This window comes from Corvus hawaiiensis, chromosome 26, assembly GCF_020740725.1.
Source record: "Corvus hawaiiensis isolate bCorHaw1 chromosome 26, bCorHaw1.pri.cur, whole genome shotgun sequence".
In the NCBI taxonomy this organism is placed as follows: Eukaryota; Metazoa; Chordata; class Aves; order Passeriformes; family Corvidae; genus Corvus; species Corvus hawaiiensis.
Genome location: NC_063238.1, coordinates 14,551,383 through 14,563,797, shown reverse-complemented (window position 1 = coordinate 14,563,797; position 12,415 = coordinate 14,551,383).

Sequence of the window (12,415 nt, the reverse complement as noted above, 5' to 3'; positions counted from 1 at the left end):
TTTTTCCCAGTTTAGCCTCTCTTCTGCCATATTTTAAACCTTATTTCATGCTCTATTATTTTCCATCTTCCTTAATACCTAATTCCTTTATTTCCCTTTTCTCTTACCTTTCTTCACTCATTTTTAATCCTTTTTCAGCTTAAATATAATTCTTCACCTTCTGATTATTTATAGGCAGCCTTTAAATCAGGTCACTTTCACCAGCTAAGAACTTTGCTTTTTGTTGCTTATCTTGATGCTCTCTCTGATGGATGAGATGTAGAAACCTAGAAGTGGACTATGAAGACCCTCTTGTGCAGTGCCTACCGAGTGAAACTACCTGATTCTACAGCTGGTTTTCAGAAGGCTGAATGTGAATAACAACGTCCTAATTTGCCAAAGGTAACATTGAAATTCAAACTCATTTTTCCGTAGCTGTTTCTGAAGTACCTTTCCAGCATGTCACTACTGGGTACTCTATTCTCTAGCAATTAAAGCCTATTTACAGTAGTAGCTGGGACTGAGACCATGTGGGGCAAGTACTTGCTATCTGTGTGCATATCCCCTGTTAATACACCTAACGACAATACTTAGAAAAACCTCTTCAGAAATCCAGGTTAATTAGTTTTTAAAGTCATGTTTCTGTCTAGCCTACCATGTTTTACCTTGGTTTGGTTTGGTTTGGTTTATTTTCTTTTCAACAACAACAAAAATCCCCAACTATTCCATCCTCCAAACAAGAAATTAAGCCTTATTGTAGTCCTTGTCAAGGTAAATAGTTTCTTCCATGAAAAATGTCTGCTTGCTTCCAGAGCTATTTCCTGTGATAAACACCTAGGAGATGAAGAATAAAAAATATCACAAATTAACAACTAAAACATTTCTATTGCCAAATTTTTACTTAAAGATAAAATTGAATGACAATTTATATACAAAGAATGCTGATACTTAGAGGACTTTGTATATATGCATAATTGCAACAAGACCTTCAGGCATAATTCAAACATTTACAAGGGGGAAGCAGCTTGTGTATTGGACACAGTTGGTTAGGTTTTTTGGTAGCAAAAATTTCATTGTTCTTCTCTGGATATGTAAGGAATGAAAAATAGAGATATATTCCTTTGAAATCCCTACTCAAGGCTTTCATATTACTTCTTTGAGAGGACAGTTGGATAAGTAATGAAAGAAAATGTTACTTTGTACATGTCATATTTTTAAAACCAGGAGTGATTTTAATTTTTTTTGGTTTGAAAAACTCTTTTTTCTGATAATTATGTATTTTTTTAAAACTTCATTTCTTTCATAAAAATTATTGCCCTTTATAACAGGCATAGTCTTTCACGAACTTAACAATAACTAACTTTTATGTGTGAATTCTTGTTTTTATGTTTACTCCTACTGAAAATAATCTGGTTTATTTTTTAAAAGCTGATTTATATTTTCAAGATTTCCTTACATCATATTATTTTTCTTGATTGTATTCTTGCAGCTTCAATATTATCTCTGCAGACAGATCTTATTCTTTTTGTAAATAAAAAAAAAAGACTAGTGTTTTCCAAACTTTATGGGAGAATTGATGGTTCTTTCAGCACTTAAAAGATTTTTTAACATGGGAGAAATGTTTCATATGTAGTCTACATAGAATAATATTTTTTTCCAGATATTTAGGTATGATCTGAATAATGTTTACAAAACCAACACTATGTCAGTATTTAGATAATAAATTATATGTTAAACTATCTGTCAGTACTAGCATTCTGGAAAAAAAATAGGAAATCAGATTGTCTTGCAGTTAGGGTAGAGAACATAAGACAGTAGTTTAGAATTATTTTCATATATTTGTGACATCCAAGAACTCTTGTAATCTCAGTTGTATAAAAAAGTAAGGACAAAATTTCTTGCCTGATCAGGCAAGATAAAAAAATTTTGAAGAAGGGCATACCCTTCTGCAGGTCCTGTGTGTCATGTGACAGCTACATGCAGATGACTTGGAAACTTTTGGTCTTGCTAATGGCACCAGGAGTTTGTGTTTAGGCCACTGAATCCCCGTGGAAACTTTGATTGAGCTCCGTATGATGCCTGCACGTAAGTGCCTCTGGATGGGTTAGGCATCAATACTTTTGTTGTGGTTTACGGACATCTACTGAAGACAGCAGGTGTAAAAGAGAAACATTAATCTGACAATAAAGTCTTCAAGTAAAAATGATAATATTCACCATTGTGAAATCATGTGAGCTATTTTAACCATGATGAGTTTTTCTTTATTTTGATACTGAGGTCTCTTTGGACAAAAACATTCCTGCTGGGGAAACTTCTGGTAATACTTTACTGACTTCCTCTCAGCTATTCCATCTTGGCAGAAGCTTGAAACAGTTTCTGTTTGAATGCCACTTCTTGAATCAATGAAAAGGTGTTATAATCATGTTTACAGAATGTACTCGTCTGTGGTATCAAGCACATGGCGTGATAAATATTGTACCTGCCATATGGTGGTTGAATATCACAGGAAATGTAACTCATTAGCCATATCTCTACTGGTGATTAGATTTAGTATGCACATACGTTCTGCATATTACTGTGGTTGTAACTAAAAGTAGGACACTAAGAGTCTGTACTTATTTACTCCACAATGTCCTCCAAGAAAATTCCCTCCATCCAGCTGAGCCAGTAGGAGTTCCAATAACTTTGTCTCAGCTGGAAATTGCTCTCTGCCATAAGTCATGGTCATTTCATGCTTTGATGCACCATACTGAAATGTGCTAAAAAAAACCCCCCAACAATTTATACAAAGCAAATTCTTGCTATAATCAACACAGCATATTTTTGCTCTAATAACTAAGAAAAAAATGTCAACATTTGCAAACAGTCATATAAATAAGAGTTTCTAAAAAACTCCTTATCTGGCATTAGTCTTGAGCTCTACTTTGTACAGGCTAAAGTGGTACAGGTTTTTGCTGTGTGTTTGAATGTTGCTTTGGCTATGTAGGCAGGCAAGGGTATGACATAATTGTTCAGTCACATGCACTCAATAATTTTTAAATGAGGGGTGTTTTGAAGAATGTGTTCATCCTAGTGACATTCAGAATTTTTTTACTTTTTTGTGTTTTCCTTGATGGTAGACTCTACCAAAGGTTAGCAAGTCTGATTATTACTGTAATTGTATAAATACTGTGTTGGAAATTAAAATAATTGACAGATATATTTGCAAAAGTATTTGAATTAAGGAATAGTTCCAAAGAAATGTGAAGGAGAAGAACGTCATGCGTAGAAGTAATAATCTACATTTTCTCAGTGGTAGATATGAGTTTTGGCTCAAAGATGGCAGACATTGCAAGCTGTCTTTAATTAACATCCTATATATCCTTATGGTCATGACAGATTTTCTCTCCCCTTTTGACACACTAGCTTCAGTTTTCTAGACAAATGGAACTAGACTATGCACCCATTGGTGACAAGAAAAGTCTTATCAACTTCCTGTCCACCAAGAAGGGATAATTGTAAGAGAAAAAGGGAAACATGGAATTCAACAGAACATGGAAAGATAAATAGAGAAATAGATAGGTAGATGGATAGATAGCTAAAACCAGTCAAAATATCTGATTTTCTCAATGTGACAGTAGCACCTTGCTGCTTCCATTGTTTTTTTCTTAACTATTTCATATGTTACAGCAGTAGCAGATTAATTTCATATTATACATTCCCTCTGGATTATTTAAAATCATTGGTATGGTATTTTCCACAAGAGCTTAATTACTATACATGCAATAAATACATTCAGTTTGCATTGCAGTGCAGGCACATTCTGGAACTAAGAGAAATTCTTTTGATTCAGCTTTCCTTGATGAATTAAAGACAGCACAAAATATAATCTCTTTAGTAAGTGTCATTGTTATACAAATGTAATCAAATTTTTAGGATATGAAATAATTGGGGAAAATGTGCTTTTGGTCTAAGGGAATACCTCAGGAAAAATGTAAATTTTGAAGTGTTTGAATGGCAAATTACTGAAACATGAAATCACAGAATCATAGAATGGTTGATATTGGAAGGGACCTCTAGGAGTCATCTTGTCCCAAATCCCTCCTCAAGCAATGCCACACAACCAAAGAACACATCCGAATGGCTTTTGTATATCATCAAGAACAGACACCACAATCTCCCTGAGTAACCAGTGTGACACACCTGAGTGTGCCAGTGCTTGGTCACCCTCATGGAAAAACAGTGTTTTCTGACCTTCAAATGAAGCTTCCTGTCTCAGTTTTTGATCACTGGCTCTGGTCCTTGTTCTGTCTTCTTGGCCCTTGTCCCCCATCACACCTTTAGGTATTTATACACATTGGATAAGATCTCTCCTGAGTATGCTCTTTTCCAGACTGAAGAGCCTCAACTCTCTCAGAGTTACCTTTGAGAGATGCTCCGGTGCCTGAATAATTTTTGTGGTCCTTTTTTGGGCTCTCTTTGGTATATCCATGTCTCTTTTGATCTGAGGAGCCCAGAACTAGACTTAGCACTACAGGTGTGGTCTCACCAGTGCTTAGTAGAGGGAAAGGATCGCCTCACTTGACCTGCTGGCAACACTGGGAAAGAAGCAGGAAGAAAATGGAAATGAAAAGACAGAAATAAAGAAAAATACAGTTATGTGCAATTTTGTTCTTGTTTTCATTGTCTTAAGAGTCAGGGGAGGGCATATGTTCATCCATGCGAGTGTTTATTATGAAGGTACAAAAAATATAGATATTAAGCAGATCAGTACAATCTCGTAGTAACCTAGAGGCTGAGCATTGTTTCATAATTTTATAAATTATTTATATTACAAATAATGACCATGAATTCAACAGTATTCATCTACACTCCATAGAAGTATGTTTCCATAAAGTACTTTATGAAAGTTGTCATTATTTAGGTGGAGAAAATTATGTAAAATGATTTAACATGATTTGCCAAGAGTCTCAAAGTAAGCCAGTAGCAGGCTTAAAATAGAACTGAGGTCTCTAGGGACCCACTTGAAATCCTCTCTGTAGGAGCAAATTTTGTATTGGACATTGGTTAGAACAACTCCGTTTTTCATTTCAATTATAAGTTAAAACTAGCATAATTAATATTAATTGGATCTCTTATATTTTCCCACTTGTTGCTTAATCAAAAAATATGTATATACCTTTTTGCAGATAAAGATATGACATAATGAGGGTTAAATTGCAATATAGTCTATTTTTATGTCCATTTGTTTGATTTCAGCATGCATTAAAAAAAAAAAATACCCCAAACCAAACAAATAACAACACTACAAAACCCAACAACTAAGCCTCTTTGTATTAATTGCACTTTACATTAACGGCAGACTTCTGGTTTAAAATATAATTCACTATAAACTCCCCTAGGTGAGAAATTTCATCTCAGCTTATAAATTCTAACTTCGAGAGAATTTAGCTCCAGTGTGCCTGCAAATTCAAGTCTTCTGTAATTTTGCTTAAAGCTTTTAGATTACATTATTTATGACCTTGTAATAGCAAAGAAAGGGATAAACTGAGGCTACAAAAAACTGTAATCAGAAACAATACTTTTATTATTGTTCCTTGGCCCCCTGTATTCCAGAACTTTTATACCACCAACCTGGTATCTATGTTGCAAACATCACTGTCAGGCCAACATACAACTGTATATGGAGGTTAATATTAATTTTCCAATTCACAGTTTAGTTTTACAGTTGCATAAGTAGACTGTAATTAGACAGAGGCAGCTCATACTTTCTGAAAAAAAAAGTGATTTTGAAACATGGACGTTGGATATTCTTAAATCCAGAAATTTAATGAAGAATATATCTCTGTTTAAAAGAACGTCATCCCTCTCTGATCAAATAAAATTAGGGCAATTTAAGTATCCTAATGAGCAAAGTAGTGATCAAAGAAATCTTTTACATAACTGGTAGCATAACTATATCAGGTAGATAATTTTTCTTATGTTTTGTCAAAGAATCTTAAATTTTTCCCTATCTTAGCTTCTACAAATACAAATGACAGATCTCTTTCCGTATTCTCTTCAATGACATTTGCAGTAAATTTAATTTATAATATTGTACCAAGTATCCACTGCTACACTGTCATTGAGATTATTGAAATGATAGTTCTGCTAGATAATCTATCAATCCAAACTGCAGGACTTGGGCCAATCTCGTCTATATTAAAATTACCTTCCCTGTAAGAAAGACATAACTCTTCTCTTTTCTTTCACAACTTTGCCTTCTGTTTTGAGTTTTATGAATAATTGCTTTCTACTGATCAAAACTAAATTCTAATATACTGCACAGATGGTCATTGATCACTATAAGCACTAATGTATAAATAAAAATATGTTTATGTTTCAAACTAAAACTGACATCTCTATAATAAGACCTCATACACACAAGCTAGTACATTACTATACCGTACCCAGAGAAGCTGATTGCTCAGCTTCTGTGAGAGATTTTCCAGCTGAATTATGGATCCTATATTAATGAAATATAGAAATATTAGTACATATTTTCTGTGTAAAAAACCCTCTATGTATTTGATTGTTAAATTAACTGAACCCTAGGATTCTCCATTAATTAAGATAGTACTGCAGGTATATATTTTAGCCAAAGTACATTTACAACTTCGTCTTGGTATATCACTATAAACCTGTTTTCTAATTCTGTTTTAGATGAGAAGTTGTCTGATATTCCCTTCCCAATCTCTAGTGGATAATTACCCATGCCACATGATCACCATGCAATTTATGTACAGTTTCTCATCTGTTGTTGATAAAGGTCATAAATAAATATATGGCAATTCAGAACTGTGATGCACTAGAAATGCTTTCAGGGCTATTGGCACTTGAAAAACTTAAGTAAATATGATTAAAGGGAGCAGAGAGGAGAGGAGAGGAGAGGAGAATTTTGTTCAGTTTTTAAAAATTGCCTCAGCATGATTTTTTTCTTTCTCACGCACTGTGTAATCTATAAAAGGTTTGACAGGTGTAGACCAACAGTTTGGAAATAAATGAAAACAGGTCCCTACTCTGAAATTCTCCATACCTTCTCTTTAAAGAATTTATCCTTGCTGATTGTGAGAATGGCCACTAAGTTGCTAATTCTGTAAAGTCCAAACCAGCACCTATTAAAAAAAAAAAAAAAAAGAACTAATCAAAGCTTGTTACAGAAAGATCTAAATTGAAAATAATTTATGGTTTTGGTAAAATTTGAATGTTTTGTATTTCTTTAAATAAATGACTTTAGTCCATCCATTAGCTAAGGTCTTCTTGCCAAAGCTACTGTGCTGTACAGTGTGCTTCTAAGATTAGATGGCCTTCACTGAATTCTGAAAGTACCTCAAGTGTTGTAAGGATTCTCTGATCTCCTTTACCACAAAGAAGAAAGGAAATTCTTAGAAGTCAATAAAAATCTTACTGTTGACATCTCAGTGGTTTGAATCTAACCCCAAGAATGGTATAGGAAAAGCATTTTTCTTTCTTGGGATACTGTCTGCTTTCTTCTTATTGGACTTGAATGGTTCTATTAAGTAGGACAGGGTAGTTCCCAATTCTTATGCTCTTATATGTTAGATTGTGAGATGTAGAAAAATGGAACTTAGAATTTAATTATAACTTTCCACTCAGGAAATTTCCCAAGAAAGTTCTCAGTTTGGCTTTTTCCTCTATCCATAAATAGAATTTTTTGGTCATTTTGGCAAATAGTGCACTTCATTACTGCAATAGGAAAAGCATTATCATCGAGCAATATTTTAAAAGGAGATTATGAAAAGAAAAATCAGAAAATACAATTTCTTTCCTCCTCTTTTTATCTTTTCTTTGTCCACTTTTTATTTTTTCCCTTGTAATACTGCTTCCATTTTCTAAACCTCACTAATCAAAGCACCTTTTCTTTTCTTTAGGTGTTTCAAAGAAAAATGAAGCTCATTATTCATGCCACTTAAAAACTATGTTTTCCCAGTGTTACTGCTGAGAAAAAAAGAGAGAGTTTTGTCTACAGATTGTTGGCCAAAATAAGATATGTGAAGATGAACAGAAAAATCACTCTAAAATGAAGAAAGAAATAGAAATTTGCAGATGAATATGTTGCTTGACTGGCAGCTACTTACCTGTGCAAGGTATAAAAGGTATTGTTAGAAAAGGACACTCAGTCCCCACCTTTTGGAGAAGCAGAAAAAGGTATATAGACACTGAAATATATAAGAGACAAAAATATACTTGTCACCTGCTGAAGAGTGTGTAAGGCATTAACTGATAAAAAAACCCGTTCTCGATTATCCTGCATAGATGTGAAACTATGACTAAATCTTATCTACTTTCTCCCTGTTGAAAGAATGATGCTCATAAGAGCACAGTTTGGTCATATTTTCTGTTTACTGTTACTATTCTATTGTTTATTATAGTGCTTTACAAAGTTATATCTTGGTTTCTAATGGAATACTCCTGAGCTGAGTCAATTCCTATTGCTTTCTATTTTTTCAACAGCAAAGGTCTTACTAGCAGATCTCTTGTAGTGCTCAAAGCATGTCAATGAGATGCAAAGTCAAAAGCATTTGAGTGCTGGAACCAAAAATCTCAACATGGAAAAGCAAATCCTCAATGAGAGGTCTCCTCCTGAGTTCTGCCTGGATCAAATTCCTCTATTACTGTAAATCGTGATATATTCCTCTCATAACTGATGCTTAATGGCTATAAATATTGTTTTCTGCCCCTTTCCAATTATGACTAAACCCAAATTGCATGAGAGAAGTTTACTTTAAAACACAGTTAATATGAACAACGGACTTCTTTCCCTTGTCAAAAAAGCCATGTGGTGTTATGGCTTGCCTTCCATCCAGGTTTTGAATTAGTTGCTAAATAGCCATCATTGCTAAGATGCCTTATTGTATGCCCCCAGCTTCCCCCTTCCCTTCCAAAGAGGCAAGGCAGCTGTCACTTTTACAATCCATCCTGCTGGATACCTTAGATCTCTCAAACGACACTAGAAATCTGTGTGTGGGAAACCAACTCAGTGACCAGCTGTCTTGGGGTGACCTTATGATGTGTATCCCATATCGCTGCCTATGCCCAGAAATTAATTTTTGGGCCTTTCTATGCCTCTAAACTGAGCCTGAGAGGGGGAAGGAAAAACCTGAGCAAAACTTTCTCAAAGCAGTTTGCAGCTTGTTCAAGGTCACAAAAAGATAGCAGGTTTTTATTCCCCCTGGGAAAGTGGGAAAAAGCGAATTGGCAGCGTAGGGGAAAGCCAATCTGGGCTGCTGAAGAGTGGAAAAACATCGCTGCTTGAGTAAGAAAGCTGGTTGTGAAAGTCCGCCATGCAGATGCCCATGTCCCCAAGAGTAGGGCTAATGAAGAACACCAAAACAACAAGCAGGTAGGTCAGGCTGCAAAGATAGAAGTGTCACAGGTAGACTTGGACTGGAAACACAAGGGAGAGTTGTTCCTAGCTTGATGGGCCCATGATGCCTCAGGCCATCAGGGCAGAGATGCCACCTGTAAGTGGGCACGAGATCAAGGGGTGGATCTGACCAAGGACAGTATCTCCCAGGTTATCCATGATTGTGAGACATGCGCTGCGATCAAGAAGGCCAAGCGGGTGAAGCCTCTGTGGTGTGGCGGGCGATGGTCCAAATACAAGTATGGGGAGGCCTGGCAGATTGATTACATCACACTGCCTCAAACCCGCCAAGGCAAGCGCTATGTACTCACAATGGTAGAAGCCACCACTGGATGGCTGGAGACCTATCCTGTGCCTCATGCTACTGCCCAGAACACCATCCTGGGCCTGGAAAAGCAAGTCCTTTGGAGGCATGGCACCCCTGAGAGAATTGAATCTGACAATGGGACTCATTTTAAGAATACCCTTATTAACACCTGGGATAGAGAACATGGCATTGAGTGGGTGTACCATATCCCTTACCATGCACCAGCTGCAGGCAAAGTGGAACGGTGCAATGGATTGTTGAAAACCGCTTTGAACGCACTGGGTGGGGGAACCTTCAGAAATTGGGAACAGCATCTAGCAAAGGCCACCTGGTTAGTTAACACCCAAGGTTCCACCAATAGAGCTGGCCCAGCCCAATCTGAATCCCTGCATACAACAGATGGAGATAAGGTCCCAGTAGTGCATGTCAGAGGTCTGTTAGGAAAGACTGTGTGGATAAATTCTGCCTCGAGTACAGACAAACCCATCCGTGGGGTTGTCTTTGCTCAGGGACCTGGTTGCACATGGTGAGTAATGCAGAAAGATGGAACAACACGTTGTGTACCACAGGGAGATCTGATTGTTGTGTGAAAACCACCTGTAGTGTGAAATGCCAGTATACCCCTGCTTGCTGATTGTCACTGTCACTGTTCGTATATAGCTGTGTATATATATATATATATACGTATTAATGTGTATGTAGAATTAGAATATCTCAGTTTGGGCATCGAGCCAACAATATGGGATAAGGGGTGGAATGTCTTGGGGTGACCTTATGACGTGTATCCCATATCGCTGCCTATGCCCAGAAATTAATTTTTGGGCCTTTCTATGCCTCTAAACTGAGCCTGAGAGGGGGAAGGAAAAACCTGAGCAAAACTTTCTCAAAGCAGTTTGCAGCTTGTTCAAGGTCACAAAAAGATAGCAGGTTTTTTTTCCCCAGCTGGGGCAGGGGAGCAAGGAAGCACCCGGCTTGCTGCTTTCCAGTCAGCTTTTGGCCAGTTTTTCCAGTTCCTTGTTCTCCGGAGAGAGGCTGAGAGTTGAACTTTTCCTTCTCGGGAATCTCGGATTTTCTCCCTTTTCTACTGGACTGCTTGATTGCTGTAACATCAGAGCACATCGGGAGGACTTTCCACCGGGCACAGAGGGCCTGGCCCCGGCCCAAGCCCCAGCTCCGAGGAGACCAAAGGGAGGACTCGAACACTTTCCCAGGTTTTTCCTCTACAGCGAAAGATTTTACCATTTAACATTATTTTCTTTTCCTGTGTGTTTGTTAAATAAATAGTTTTATCTTCTTCACTTTCCTTCGAGGAAAATTTTTTTTTCCCCGAACCTGGTGGGGGGGAGGCGTGGTAGTGCCTTCTCTCAGAGGATATATTTCTAAATTTGGCCAAACCGGAACACCAGCAAAGAGCACTATCCTCACTCTAGAATATATATTGCATTAGATGTTAAATCTATGTTTGAACCTTGCTTTAAAAATACTTAACATAGTGAAGAACGCAGGACAGTTAAATTGCTAAGAGATTTTGAGTCAAATATATCAACATAATTTTATAAGTAAGAATTTTTAAGATATTGTTAAGTACTACATTCCAAAATCCCCAGACATCCAACTTTTAGTAGGCTGTACTCCATTTTATTTTCCAAAATATAAGCATATGGTGCATTTAAAATTATTTAATTGCCTACAGTGGTATTCTTATTACTAAGTATGTGCACTATTTATCTTAAATATATTCTAAGCAATCATTATCATATACTAAAACCCAATAAATTGTAAATATTACACAAAATAAAGATTTTATTCTATTCCTAAATGCATCCTGATTACAAAATAATTACCAGTTGGTAACAAATATCTAATTTAGTGTTTAGTTGTATTATAGGCTAAAGTAAAGGCATATAAGGGACATGGGGCCACATTCCTTGACAGAAAGGTTCCAGAGAATTGTTTGATCATTCTTTGTGATGCATAAAATATGTCACAGCTGTACTATAAAAGATATCAGCCATCAGCTAAGGCTGTCATTTGCCCTTGCTGGATTGTATTGGAAAAACACAGTGTTTCTGCCTTGTACTTGTGTGGGATTATTGCTGGAGAAAACACAACCTATTTAGTCTACATACATATTACCATAACCCTGCTCTATTTCAAAAGAAAGTAGTCATAAAATAAACATGGTAAAGAGAATAGATCTGGTTGATATTTTGTTTCAACATACACCCATTTCATACGTTATAAGTTGTGAATATGTTAAGTACTGGTCTACATTAAAGCTAGGTTCTACAAAAGGATTGCATATTTCTCTGGGGACTAGTTCATTTCATTTGATTTCTGTTATGCACACATCTTATTTTTGTTCAAAATCTAAGCCCGTGTCACAAATAATATGTATAACAAAAGAACAATGGCAGTAAAAAAAGACCAAAATGTATAAACATTTACTATATTTTCCATTAACTCCCAGAATTTTTAAAAAATGTATTTATTAAGGCATCCATACTACTAACACATTCACCAAAATACATAGAAACTATAACTGCTAGAATTTTAGTAGAATTTAAAGATTTTGTGTCCACTATGTTTGCCCATCAGGAAGCACCTTTATCAAAAATTAATACCTCATTGTTTATTGGGTAGAGAGGAAATTTCATACTCTAGCATAGCAAAAATTGCCTGTTAAAATAACCTTGGAGACTGGCCTTTGTGAACATTTATTA